This window comes from Triturus cristatus, chromosome 8 (assembly GCF_964204655.1).
Source record: "Triturus cristatus chromosome 8, aTriCri1.1, whole genome shotgun sequence".
In the NCBI taxonomy this organism is placed as follows: Eukaryota; Metazoa; Chordata; class Amphibia; order Caudata; family Salamandridae; genus Triturus; species Triturus cristatus.
In genome coordinates, this window is record NC_140591.1 from 130,116,762 (window position 1) to 130,131,511 (window position 14,750).

Below are 14,750 nucleotides of genomic sequence, written 5' to 3' on the forward strand. Positions count from 1 at the left end.
TTTGCCTACTCTCTGTTCATGACCCCATAACTCTGAGCATGTTCCCACTGTAATGCAGTGGGAAGTGACGAACACCCTTCCCACATGGGTTATGAGCGGGGTATTCAAAAGATTGGCAAGTAGAGGGATGTGGTACTGATCATGCCCCATGGGACTCACTGTACTATCATTTCTTCTACTCAGATTGGTGTCTCCATGGGTGAGCCAATCCAGAAGGTTCCTCCCCTACCATCAGAGCTGCCCTAGAGAATGTCCAGCGCGGTATAGCTCGGGGTAGTCGAGTAGCCGGGTGAAGGCTCAAGCGTGGCCGCTGCCTGAACAGGGGGAGAGCATCTAGGTGCAGTCATCCTACCTTGGAGGTCAGTTACCCTCCATGGGACACAACCCAAGGTTGCCGAGGCCCCTTTCCATTCGTAGGGCATGTACCCTTCCCCACTGTTGGTCCAGTGTGAAAGTGCACGCACCCTTACTACATGTCGTAGGAAGCAGCGCTACCCGAGGGGATGAAATGGATCATCCGCCTATCATGACAAGCGGTGGGTGTACTAGCACCAAGGTTGTGCTAAGCCTGTGTCTAGCCTGCCAGCGCCGGTTGGTCTGAGCAATTGAGCCAGTGATGTTTCTAGGACCCACCGTCAGCCTACCAAGATGGGCTGAAGTGCGCATTGGCACCAAAGAAGTGGTTAGAGTGAATGCAGACCACCATTGTCAGCTGGATAGTGCACGGACAGCACGGGTGTCCTGGAGACCCAGGCCGGTGTGCGGGCTGGTTCTCAGGTGGCACGCTAAGCTCCAGGCTTTTTCCACCGTACTGTAGTGGGAAAGCACACGCACCCTTCCGACACATGTTAGGAAGTGGTGTGGACATGACGTTTGTAAACATAGATTAGGCCTGCCATTGCTGCCTGGGTGAGCACTTACACTGCTAGTGTGTTTTACCTATGTGTTTCACCTGCCATTGAAGGCCGGCGTGCGCACTTGCACGGACTGCATGTTCAAACATCTGTCCGACCTGCCTCAGTAGATATGTGAGAGCACCCTTGCATACATAATCCAGCTGGCCCGTAGCAAACATGGTCCATCAGGACGAAGCCTTTCGCCTCCATTAGGATGGAAGGTGAAGGGCTGGGCAGGCACCCATGGGTGTTCACTGCCCAGGTAGTAAGGAGAACCGAGGAGGCTTGTTCTTCCCTTAACTTAACATGGGGAAGTGGTCGCCTCTATTCAAGCTGAATTAAAGGGATTGCAGTGGCGTAGCCTCATGATGCTTTCCATCGATGAATTTTCTAGGCCAAACCCATTCCAATGGTAACAGTGAGCTTGGCATATTTTGCATGGAAATGCTATTTATGGAAGGTGAACATTTCAATGCATCAAACTCTTTGTGTGCCATGGTGTCTGGTGATAGTTATCACTGGAGGCCAGGGTAGCACATCTGGGTATTCCCCACAGACAACCATAAACCATTGGGCATGCAATTGTGATAGCCAACCTCTGCCATTTGTGGGTCTGGTGAAATATATAGAGAGCAGAGACTGTGATACCTGGCTTCTGGGGCCAGATTACGCCAACCATAAAGATAGAGTTTTGCATTCCGCGGCCTCATAGCAGACAGGATGGAAATTTGAGGGACACATCTGTCATTCAAAGGAATACCCTTTGAAACTTCCCCCAACTTCAAAGGCCCAATGGGGTATACCAGTGCCAACCGACCAAGAGGAGAGATCCACTTGTGCGGACTCAGGACTGGACAACCTGGTCTGTGTGGGGCACATTGCCAGAGCACTCTGTCATGCACATGGAGGATAGCTGTCCATTGAAAGGACAGCGTGCCTTCCTGAATAGGAGCTGGCATGGGCCGACAAACTGCTGACGTATGGCATCCTGTAGTGGGCTCCTGAAGACCAGCTTATTGGTCTCCTGCTATCTCGGAGGTCTCATGGATAACAAAGATCTCCTATGAGAGGCCTACTCCAACTACAGGTGACATCTGGAGAGCGGTGCCTTCTGAGTGCTCACATCGCCTGCTGAAAGCTGGACAGCGCCGTGTGAGCTTGGGCCCACAGAATCATGCCTGGAGACTGGAGTGCCTAATGCAAAGCTCAAGAAGTTGCCCACATCTTCAGCAAAGTAGGACATGTACTGCCGGAGCCTTGGCATAAATAACCTTTCTTGTTGGTGGTGAGTGGATTCCCTAGTTGTAGGATCCAAAGTCGCTTGCTTTGTTAACTGTGATGCATTTCTCACGCGCAGCACACCAACTGTATGCTATTTACGTGTGGTATCCGATTCACAGGTTGCGACCCTCAGAGGTGGGACTCACACCCATTGCAGAGTTTCATTCTACTTCATGGGGCTTTGTGGAACTTGCGTCTGTGTGTATGACCTGAATCATATGGTGCAACTGACATCAAAGTATGCCGGTCATAGTGCCTCATTTGGAGGGAGGTGCCGAATTGCAACTCTATTTCATGTAACCTGAAGTGTCTGGTACGGCTCATCTTCTTGTGCACTGGACCCTGTACCCAGATTGCCAGGGCACAATCCGGATCAACGTGTAACCGATGGGGTGCTTCCTCAAGCCGAGAGGCTCCCCTATATGTTGTTGCCCATTCACTGCTTGCTCCCCCACTGGCTCCATCATTGTTAACCAAGAGCCCTCTTCCCGTCTGGCCTTTCTGAAGACTTCGTGGCACAAGGTAGGAGTAGGGGGAATTGACTAGGCTGTAGGAGCACTTCCAAGAAGGTTCGGGAGCAGGTCAAGAGACTGCGTGACCCCCTTGTGCTTAACAGAACTTAGCTGGAGCCAGAAGGCCCCGGAGTATCTCTATGTGTAACAAAGTGTTGCTCTTAGTACATTTCTACTTCACAACTTTCTGGTGAACTTCCTGAGTGGCACTTAAACCCCATTTATTTATTTATACCTCTTGTTTATGCTTACTGTCTATCCTCACCTGATTTCTGGGGACCCAGACGAGGTGTGGCCTTATCCATGAGTGGCCTTGTGTCCGGAGGGAGGGGCTGTTGATCTTCCAACTGGGGTGTCTGGGACAGTGGGGGTGAAATGGAAGGTGTCGGCAGGCTTGGAGCCACTTGGTCTGTGGAGTGTTATCTATTGACCTGTTTGGTTTCAGTGGCCCCACATTAGGGTGTCAGGCACGTATGTATGTAAAAGTGCCCATACGGACCAGGATGGTACCTGTCGCATTGCGTAGCAGTGCAAAGGGAGCATGAGTGTGTCGGAGTGACTCTCTGTGGACTGACTGTGTTTTTATGACACTGGTCAGAAGTGTTGGTTTATATGTTGTTCTTATGTCAAAAGCACTTTACCTCTCAACAGTGGGTTAACCCGCGTGGCCTCAACCTGCAGTGCTGCTAAAAGTGTTATAATTATGTGTATGTACATATTACTAATATTGTTGTAGCCCAGCGTGCACCCTTTGGTTGTGTGAAATTGCATTATTAGGATTGTGAGGGTGGGCCAGGGGCTGACAACGTGTTGCACCGCATAAGGGTGCTGTCTGGGGATTAGAATAGTACTTTTCCCATGTGTGCATATTATCGAGATCTGATCAACTCAAACTAGGCCTAGTACAGCTATTAATTTTGCCAAGTGTGATTTATGCCCCAGAATCCGCGATTTGCATGTTGTTTAATGTGTGTGTTGAATATAAACTGCATATCTCGACATCAAGTGTGATGTCTCTCTTTTGAGTCATGCGGACTATTTATTGTATGTGTGTGTTGTGCTCTTGCTTTACACATTGCTTGACTGCTCAGTGCCAAGCTACCCAAGAGTAAGCATGGGTTGTGCAGTCTTTATTATCACCTGCCCTTGATGGGAGTGGTGCCTTCTACCTGGCTGGGGTATCACTCCGGCTATCCAAACCCACCCAGCCCTCTGGACTCTGCAGACCCATAGATTACCTTCCAACATACTGCAATAGGAGTCCAACCGGAGTTGGAAGAGCTGGTGCGGATGGGGCTGGAGAGCATGGTGGTCATGCTAGAGAGAGTTGGTGGGTGCCTCAATCCCAATTGAGGCACCTATTCTCAACTCCGTGGCATCTAGCTGTCCCTGGCTACCATCACTGGTGCCATGAGGCAGAGCATGAACATGCCAAAGTGGCACCAGCATGGTAGAAAACCAGCTGGGGTCAATAAGAACCATCTTGGAGTCCATGAAGCATAAGCAGGACTCCCACTTTGCTGTTATAGCTGCCTACTAGTATGACGCTGCTGCATGTTGCAAAACAAGCAGATCCTCCAGGCTGCTGTTCTGCTTCATGTGTTGGCACAGATGAATACTGCTGCAGGCCCGGGATCCACACATTCCGCCCATAATGTGTGAGTGCCTCACTTGGCTGCTGCACCTACAATACCATCTTCACGGGAGACACCGCAAACATCAGAGGAGGAAGATGTGGAAGGCACCTCTTTCCAACAAAAATTGTCCAGTAGCACTCATTTGTGCCGCATATCCAGTTTTCATTTGCCCTGTGCTTATTATTATGCCAGGGAACATCTGCTGCCACAGTCCTCATTTTGACTTTGCCCTGTTCACCTTGTGGACTGTCAATGTGGCCTATCCTCCTTAATGACATTATGGTCACCCTTCTGACTGAAACACTCCTCTCCTCCACATGTCCCATTATATGGTATCCTCATAGACTCTGTCTGGGCATCCTCTGGCTCTAGGCATCCTCTGGCTCTAAGCATCTTTTGGGATTGTTGTCCAACAAACTTTACCTGTGAGTCACTCCAAATATTTGCACATGTAAATAAATGCACTTAGAACCACTGATGTGTTGTCTGTCTGTAGGAGTCAGGACCAGGTTGACAACTGGCCATTCTGTGATGCAAATACACCAACTTCTTTACAAAGGGATATGCTTTTTGTGGAGTTAGTGACAATGCTAGGCAGTGAGTGTCTAACATATTTGGTGAGCACTATTTGTGTGTTGACTAGCAAGTGGTTACTCAAGCTTGCAAGCATGAAGTTCAACTAGTGTCATGCAGTCAATGTTAATGGTGAATTAAGTCACCCTACAAATGCACGTCCACCCATGGTTACTAGCAAGCATACAACATTCGTCTGACAAGTAAACGCTGCAAGTGTGAGTGGGTATGGGGCAGCAATCTGTGTGTGAGTCCAAAAACCTGCTAATTGGGCAAATGTTTTTGATGATAACATCCCTCCCAGGCATGTTGCATGGCATAACCACACAGAGATATTATATGTGAACACATGATTTGCACTATGTACAATTTCCATCATGATTGCAACGTCCACTGCTCAGCAATGTCTGATAGTTAGATGTTGTAAAGTCATGTCCAACCTGACAGATCCCTGTTCATAGATGAGACACATACTCACACGTATTGCCAAATATTTCTAGCAAAGACATATTCATGTACATAACATTACCTGCGTACACATGTTAACTCCGACACAATAAATCATGGTGAAGACCTGTATGTAGCAAATAATGACATTTAATGTCAATAGAACAGTAAAAAAATATAAAACTACCTACCATATGCTAATTAACTATTCTAACCTAACCTACACTATCTTATCCTATCTACTATCTAAAACTACTATAACTTAACCTACCTTACTCTACACATTTAGCACAACATGATAAACATCATCCCCATGTTAGATTTGTGGTTCTCTAGTTGGCAGAGGTAGGTACCTTTGACCAAATAGGGACCCTTGCGTCTAGTCAGGGTAAGGGGGTACACTTCTAAAATAACCCCTGTTCAACCCCTTGGTAGCTTGGCATGAGCAGACAGGGTTATCTCAGAGGCAGTGTGTAAAGCATTTGTGAACACATACAGTAATATAGTGACAACACTACAAAGGTACCCCACACAGGTTGTAATATAAAAATAAGTATTATTTATATAGACTTATCAAAAGACCACAAACGACAAACAATACACAATACTGTACTCAAAAATGGCGGAAATAGCTTAGGTCTCTTAAGATGGTAATTGCAACACTTACGTTCAATGTACCATTAGATGCGTAACGCTATACAAGAAAGTGTTGCAGGGAAGGTGATGCGTCGGTTCCTTACACGCAAGAACGGTGTTGTGTCTGTTCCCTACTTCTCTGTACGGGAAGATGATGTGTCAGTTCTTCTCTGCGTGGGGAGGTGATGTGTCGGTTTCTTACTGCGCTTCCGTGGCGATGCGACCAGCAGCGCTGTGATGCGATGAAGATACCTTGCAATGAAACAAAAGGGCGTCTTCTTCTTGATGCAACACCGATGCGTGCACGCCTGATGGCCGTGCGGTGACTAAACGAATCTTCTGAGCCGCGACTAGGCCTGGGCGGTAAATTCCATTCCGTTCGCGGAATTTGCGGAATTTGGGTAATTTCGCGTTCCGCGGAGAACGCGAAATTGCCCAAAAATCTGCATTCCGCGACTTCGCGAAATTTTTTGCTTGTTCGCGTTCTCAATATGCGTGTTCGCGAGATATTTCACCCCGAGCACGCAAACAGCGATCGCGAACAGGAAAAAAGTATCGCGAACAAGCAATTCCGCGTGTTCGCGGAATTTCTGCGTGTTCGCGGAGATTTTTTACCGCCCGCCCCTAGCCGCGACAGGCCCTGCGACATGCTTCTCCGGTGAGGCTTCTCCGGTGATGCGACGGTGTCTGCTGCGACGGCGACACTCTTCTCCGGTGATGCGGGGCGCTTCGGTAATACGATGCAACAGCGGCAACACCCTTCTTCAGTGATGCAACGACAGCGGCTGCAGCGGCGACTCGCTTTTCCGGTGATACGATGGCGTCTGCTGCGACGGCAACACTCTTCTCCGGCGATGCGAGATGCTTCGGTGATGCGATGCGAAAGCGGCAGTGGCGACACTCTTCTTCAGTGATGCGACGACAGCGGCTGCGGCGGCGACACGCTTCTTCTTTGTGAGTTCCGCTTCCAGCTCCTAGCAACACGCAGTCTCTCAGAAGGCCCAGCACAAAAACGGCAGGCACTTCAAATTCCCAGCAAGGGAATTCAGGGGAGCTGGTTGGTGAAGTCTGTTGTCCCTGAGACTTCTGCAGGAGGCAAGCTCTATCTTCAAGCCCTTGGAGATCCTTTACAAGTTGATGAAAGTAGCACAAAGTTCCTTTCTCCTTTCTTTGGCAGTCAGGCAACCACTGCAGGCCAATCTCCCAAACAGCACTCAGCTAGGGATAGTCTCCTCTTTCAGTTTCTCTCTGGTTCCTCTCCTCAGCAAAGGTTCTTCTTGTTTCCCAAAAGTGATCTAAACTTCTGGGGTCTGGGTCCCCCCTTTCATAATCATATTCTCTTTGTTCTCTGAAGGCAGAGAGGCCTTTGCCTAATCCAAACCAGTTCTGGTCAGTCCTGGAGCACTCTGTTTACATGACTCCTTCTTTCCTTTGACAGTGTGGGCCAGGGACATCAGACGCACCACAGGAGGTGGAGCCAGCATTGTGGAAGGCAGGCACAGCCCTATTCAGGTCCCAGGTGCAACTTCTCCCACCACTCTCCATGTAGATCTCTCTATTCAGTCTTGTGCTGACTCACCCTGTCTCCTGGAATCCCCCAGCCCCTGTCACTCAAACTCTAGACAGGGACTATGCAACCTTGCAGAGGCAGGCTTGGATAGTTAGGCAAGAAAATACCTACTTTCTAAAAGTGGTATTTTCAAACACAAAATGTTAAAACCAACTTCACTAAAATATGTTATTTATCATTCAGGCATACTAAACTCAAATTTCTACCTAGTTCCGTGAGTCAGTTAGGATTATAAGATGTTATAATCAACCTGCCCATTTTGGCCTATGGGGAACAGGTAGCCTTGCCATAGTGAAAAATGAAAATGGCTGTAATTCATTATCAGGATATGCCACATACACCAGGGCATGCCCTACCTTATACTTACAATGCACCCTGCCCTTTGGCCTACCTTAGGGGTGTCTGAGAAAGAAGAAAAGGGAAGGTTTAGGGACTGGCAAGTGGGTGCGCTTGGCCAGTCAACATGGCAGTTCCAGACTTCACACAGGCTCTGCAATGGCAGGCCTGAGAAACACTATACAGTCTACTTCTGTGGGTGGCACAACCAGTGCTGCAAGCCCACCAGCAGCATTTGATTGACAAGCCCTGGCACCCATGGTGCACTGTATGAGGGTCTGACGAGTAAATAAAATAACTCAATCATGGAGTCACTAATCCAAACATCAATTTATCATCGGGAGCACTGTGGCACTGAATAGCAGTGGCACAGTGCCTAAAGCATCTAAAACCAGCAAAACCATGTGAGGCAACAGCAAAAAAACAGAAGGGAGACCCACGCCAATGGTGCCAGGTCTAATATGTGTCCCCTCCAGCTGAAATGTGGGAGAACTACCCTACCACCTGGGAGTTCTCATCACTAAGGCGGAAAAATCTGGACAGGCCATTAGCATTGGCGTGTTCTGTAGCAGGGCGGTGTCCCACCGTGAAGTCCATCCCCTGTGGGGAAATGGACCACCTCAACAGCTTTGGATTCTCACCCCTCATCTGCATCAACCATCTGAGAGGCCTGTGGTCTGTCTGAACCCGGACGTGAGTCTCATACAAGTGTGGTCTCAACTTCTTCAGTGCCCAGACCACAGCAAATGCCTCACACTCAATCGCATTCTACCTCTGTTCCCGTGGAAGTAACCTCCTACTGATGAAGGCTACAGGTTGATCTAGGCCCTCCTCATTTATCTGTGACAAAACAGCTCCCACACCATGCTCTGAAGCGTCTGTCTGAACGATGAACTCTTTTGAGAAGTTGGGTGCCAGGAGCACGGGAACCGTGCACATGGCAGTCTTCAGGGCATCAAAAGCTTTCTGACAGGTGTCAGTCCAAATCACTCTCTTGGGCTGCTTCCTGGAAGTCAGCTCTGTCAAGGGGCCAATGATGATGCCATTCCCCTTGACAAACCTCCTGTAATACCCAGTGAATCCTAAAAAGGCTCTCACCTCTATCTGGGTCTTGGGGGGCTCCCAAGCCAGGATGGTCTCAATCTTGGGCTGTAGGGGCGCCACCTAACCGCCCCCAACTTGGTGTCCCAAGTACACCACGGAACCCTGCCCGATCTGGCACTTACTCTCCTTGATCGTGAGGCCTGCTCTCCGCAGCGCCATCAACACTTCCCAGAGGTGGCGCAGATGTTCTTCCCAACTGGTGCTGAACACTGCAATGTCATCCAGGTTGGCAGAACTGAACTCTTCCAGTCCAGCCAACACTTGGCTGACCAACCTCTGAAAGGTGGCAGGGGCATTCTTCAAGTGAAAGGGATTAACCCGGAACTGTAGTGCCCATCTGTATGTGGTCAGAATGCTGACCTCTCTCTTGCCCCATCAGTCAAGGCGATCTGTCAGTACCCAGACGTTATGTCAAACATGCTGAGGTACCGGGCAGCCCCTAACCAATCGATGAGCTCATCAGCTCTGGGGATGGGTTGCGCGTCAGTCCTCGTGACTGACTTGAGCCCTGGGTAGTCCACACAGAACCGGAGTTCTGGCATGGCACCTGGTGTGGCAGCCTTTGGGATCGAGACCACTGGGCTGGCCCAAGGACTGTTAGAGGACTCAATCACCCCTAACGCAAGAATCTTGAAGACCTCCTCCTTGATGCAAGCTCTCACCCTATCAGTCACCTTGTAAGTTTTGTGCTTAACAGGAGGACCGTCTCCAGTGTCCACATCATGACCGCACCAATCAGTGACACTGGGAATCAGGGAGAACAGATCAAGAAACTCTCCCAGCAACTGATGAAAGTCATGATGTTGCTCAGGGGACAGGGTGGAAGAGAGGTTCACACAATCCATTGACCCATCTTGCTCTGTCACCGATAGGAGGTCAGGAAGAGGCTCAGTCTCCTCCTCCATTTCAGCATCTGTCGCTAAGAGCATGCCCACTTCGGACCTCTCTAAGTGGGGCTTCAGGTATGCCAAGGAGGATCATAAGCACATCACTATGGGGCTTATTTACAAAGCTCTTGTGCAACCGGTGTATCACATTTGACAAAACGCTTGTTGTGAAATAAGCAACTCTGGAGCTGATCTACACTACCGGGTTTGTCATCAAATGAGTTGTTTGAATGGTCTATGGCATGTGCATCAGCTCAATTCTTCCCTGGGACTCATTTGTATCACCTACTTTGACACAAATACGTGTGTGGCCCCTCAGTGTCATTGATAGGACTGGTGCAAAGATTGTGCCAACACTATAGTAGCACTGGTGCAAAGATTGTGCCAACACTATAGCCACAGTATAAATGCAACAATATCTCAGCAGGATTTTTTGAGCCTGTTTAAACTTGTATGTGCAAGACATTACGATAAACGAACACAAGACAAGAGGCTTCAAATAATTCAATCAATGCGCCCGTAGGCGTCATATATTTTAAGAAGATCAGAAAATACACAAAACAGTTGTTAATGCACTGTTGGGTATAAATACCAAGGCAACCCTAAAGGAAGGTGTACAAAGTGCTCGTGACAATGAAGTAACAGCACAAGTGACAACGTGAGAAAACACCACAGCATACGGCGCAAGAGAACATACAATATATATACACGATTAAAAAGGTTCAAACATCAATTTCTTCAAATATACAATTGGTCATTTTCGTTATGTTAAAGAACCAAAAGTCAAGGTGCGCCTAAGGCGTTTGAGCTGGTGGGCAGGGGTCGACGGTGTTTCGATGCTATTTAATTAGGATCATCTTCAGGACCTGGGTCGCCTATTCGAGGAGTGCTGTGTGAATAAAAGCAAGTATCAGAGCGGCTGAAAGCAGGGATTAGTGTAAGTGCATTCAAGGAAGGAAGGAGGACTAACATATGCCTACCTGAAGCGCGTTGAATAAATCACTGGCGCAGAGGCGGGAGCAATGAAAACGTGAAGAACGACCGCTGAGTGGTCGAATTTCAATTGGAGCTGTACGTCAGGGATAAATCAGCCAGTCGGTCTCTAGAGGGAAAATGAAACGAATATCACTGTGAGGAAACGAGGGAAGGGAAAAACGGGGGGCGGGGGTGGGGGATAAACAGAAACGGAAGGTGGTAGGTTTACTGTTGTGGGCAAGGAGGTAGTGAACCACCAAAAACGAGGAGACAAAGCAGGGGACTCCGGGGAAGAAAACCAGAACCGGAGTAGGTGGAAAACTCACCGCTGCAAGATGAGAAACGGGGGAAGGTGAGAACAGTTGCAGGGATACCACCCTGATCGATATGGTAAGGTTCAGGACGATGCCTAATAGAGAGGGCAAGAAGTCATGAAACAGGTAATTAAAACCCCTTCTTTGTGAGGGGTACCGACGGGAAACGTAGATGTTAGGCAAAAAGGGGGCTTACCTGTTTTAAGGGTCAAAGGATCAGAGGCTGGAATTAATCCAAAATTCAAGGTGCGCGAGGATGCCACAGTCGTGTTCAGTCCACGGTCAATGCCCAGAATCAAAGCGGCGTAACTGACTCTAAAAAGGAAACGCATGCGCTACGGGAATTGTCCCAGAGAGCGCTGATTGGGTCCTCAGGGGGTGGGGTGTAACTAAGGACGCCTGGAAAAGGGTCCGTGGGAAAGGGGAGAGAAAGAGAAGAAATACGAAGGAGTTGAAGAACTAAAGGCTGGGTTGTCTCAGAGAACGCTGATTGTGTCCTCAGGGCAGGGGGTGGGGTGTAACTAAGGACGCCTGGAAAAGGGTCCGTGGAAAAGGGAAGAGAAAGAGAAGAATTACGAAGGAGTTTAAGAACTAAAGGCCGGGAACAAAACACGATAAATCAGTGTCGGGGCAGTTTAAAAACAGAGTGCGATGAATTCATGGAATCGAAACCACTCGAACCAGAATAGTCCAAGGTTTAAGACATGAGAGCAATACACGGTTATCAACTGACAAATAACCAGGTACATGTATCATATTTAAGATGATCTTTGATAATCACAAAAGGATAGAGTGTACATAATCATGTGGTAACGTATTGTCATACAATCCTTATCTAAACGTACACCGCATAAACTGGGGCGCTAAACATTAGGGTAGAGGTCAGATACATCATGGGTGGGCACGGGTACATTGAGGCAGTGTGAGTAAGGTATCAGGTGGAAAACTGAATTGTGCTGTTCCACTCATCGATGGTATTCAACCCCTGGTTCACAGAGTTACAGCGTGTTATCCATTTGCATTCACTCTTGTTCAGAAGAGATTGCAAATTGCCTCCACGAAGGGGGAGGCGGGGTTGGTCTATTACTTGCCACTTTATGTCGAGTTCATCATGATTCTTTTCCAAGTAGTGGGTTGCCAGGGGGGCTGGAGTAATCTTACAATGTATCCTGCTTTTGTGCTGAATAATTCTTTGCTTTACCATCTGTGTAGTCTCCCCAATATAGATGAGATGACATGGACATTCAATGGCGTAGAGTACATTCTGTGAGCGACAATTGGTCAACGTATTTAGGGTGTGTGATTGGTTGTTAAATCTGGATTCCTTGGTATTGAAGGTATTGAACACTATAGCCACAGCATTTCCCACTTTGACATGGGGTATGCTTATTTTGTGGCAAAATGCATGTGATCCATGCTTAATGTTACCACAAATCATTAATGGGTACGTAAGACACATAGGATAGCAGACAAATCATGTGAACATACCAACTACTCCACTAACAACTATGGCAACATAGTCCAGGAGGTCAGTCCCCCTGCCAACCACATCGGCCCATCGATGTTTTAGCTGATGAGTATCGCAGTCCATTCTGAGCAGCCTCTGTATATGGAGCCGTACACTCTCCCATCATTGTTTGTAGACCTTCACGGGCCAGCCCTAGATGACACGTTCCCCCAGTAGCTACCATGGCAGGCAGGTAATTTGTGACTAGCCACCGGAAGCTCCCAAACTCCTGCTCAGTCATGTGGCAAAACCGACTCTTATCCGGCATGATCCACCCAAAATATACCAAACACAACGAAACTCCCCAAAACAACTACTAACCCTATAACAAACATACCCTAAAAGACGAAGACCCAACAGCACACAGCACAATACAAAACAATATACAACATTAAGCACAAAAAACACTTTAGGGACATGACAAAGACAGCAGACATGACGAATCAGCTCCAACCACACCAAAACCACTCTCCAGCACAACCAAAACACAACCACTCCCAAGCTCAGACAGTAAAACAGTGACTTTAAGTGAAAATGAAAGTAACTTCACAGTTCCTGGTTTGGGGCATGCAGGATCTACTACATCACTTTAATTTATCCATTACTTCACTTCCTGGGTAGATTTGGCACAGTTTCAGCCGATGCATCTTTTTTTTCACGTTACCAGTCATGCGTCAATTTAAATAAATGCCTGTCAAGGCACAATGCAGTTTTGTAGAGGCGCGGCTGGGAAGCGTCATTCTTGGCTGACGTGGTGCCTGCAAAATGTATGCTTAATTTTCTAAGGCAAAAGGGCAAATGTGTATTTTTAGTTTTATTGAGATGTGCACTGCATGTGATAATGTACAGGGATTGAAGTGTTGGGTGTAAACAGTGGACTTGACATGTGTGTAGTCTTTGCATGTGTTTACCTTATGTGTTGACAGTGAAAATATGTGTGAGTTAATGCTGTTCAGGGATCATCCTTCGCATGGTGCCCGAACACTGTGGTAACAGAAGGGCGCACCTTAACACTAGTGCCCTGTGTGCTAATTTAATCTTAGCACCCATTGACATTGTATTAGCTTACCCCAGTGATGTGACGAACTAGCACCACCATGGATTCAGTGCACCCACATCTACAACAGTGCAGCCTACTGCCAAACAGCTGCACCCAACTGGAAGGGGGTTTATGGACGTCACAATTTGATTGTTTGTGTATTAGCCAATCATATCCAAGGGGCATATCACACAGGAAAGTAACAGTGTCATCCCTTGTGGCCAACATGATTCTCACTCATGCTGCTGATGCTATGGTTGATCAGCATGCATGCCTTGGTGTGACTTTCTACATATTCCTGACAGACTGTGTAACCAACAACATAATTATACTTTGCATCAAGGCAGTGTTGCTTGTGCATAGCAGTGGGTGTTCACATTCAACACAGTTACACTGGCAAAGTATAGTATTTAGCATCTGTACATGTCATGTGATACAGTTATTGATGTAGCATATGTGGACTGTAGTTTTGGGAGTGTGTTACCAAACACATTCTTTGAGGAACACTTCACAGTCACCATACTATGAGTGGGCTCTACTATCATCCACAAGTATGAAATGGCTAGCAGCAGGAGAGACACACCATTAGTCATAGCACACTATTTACGTTACCACACCATGTTAATTGTGGCTCGCAACGGAGAACTATTTGCTACAGGTAGTTGCCATGCACACTATTTTATTTTGTACCAGATGTTGTTTTCAATGGTGTTGCTAAACATAGCTACATATATTATCTGTGTGACAATTAGTAGCAGGTCAAATGTGAATGTTTACGTGTTTCCTGTGACTATGGATTCAAAAGGCATACACAGTGGTAGTGCTAATACATTTTTTCAATCAATAAAATGTTATTCGGTATATTACAACCATCAAAGTATATAATAAACAAAATACCACATAATAAATCCATGATGTACGGCTTCTAAAATAATCTATACACATTTTAAAACCGACAATCCTCACATCCTTTCAAAGGAGGAAACATTTAAAATTTCTAAAACACACAATTTCTATTTTAAAATCCTATGATATA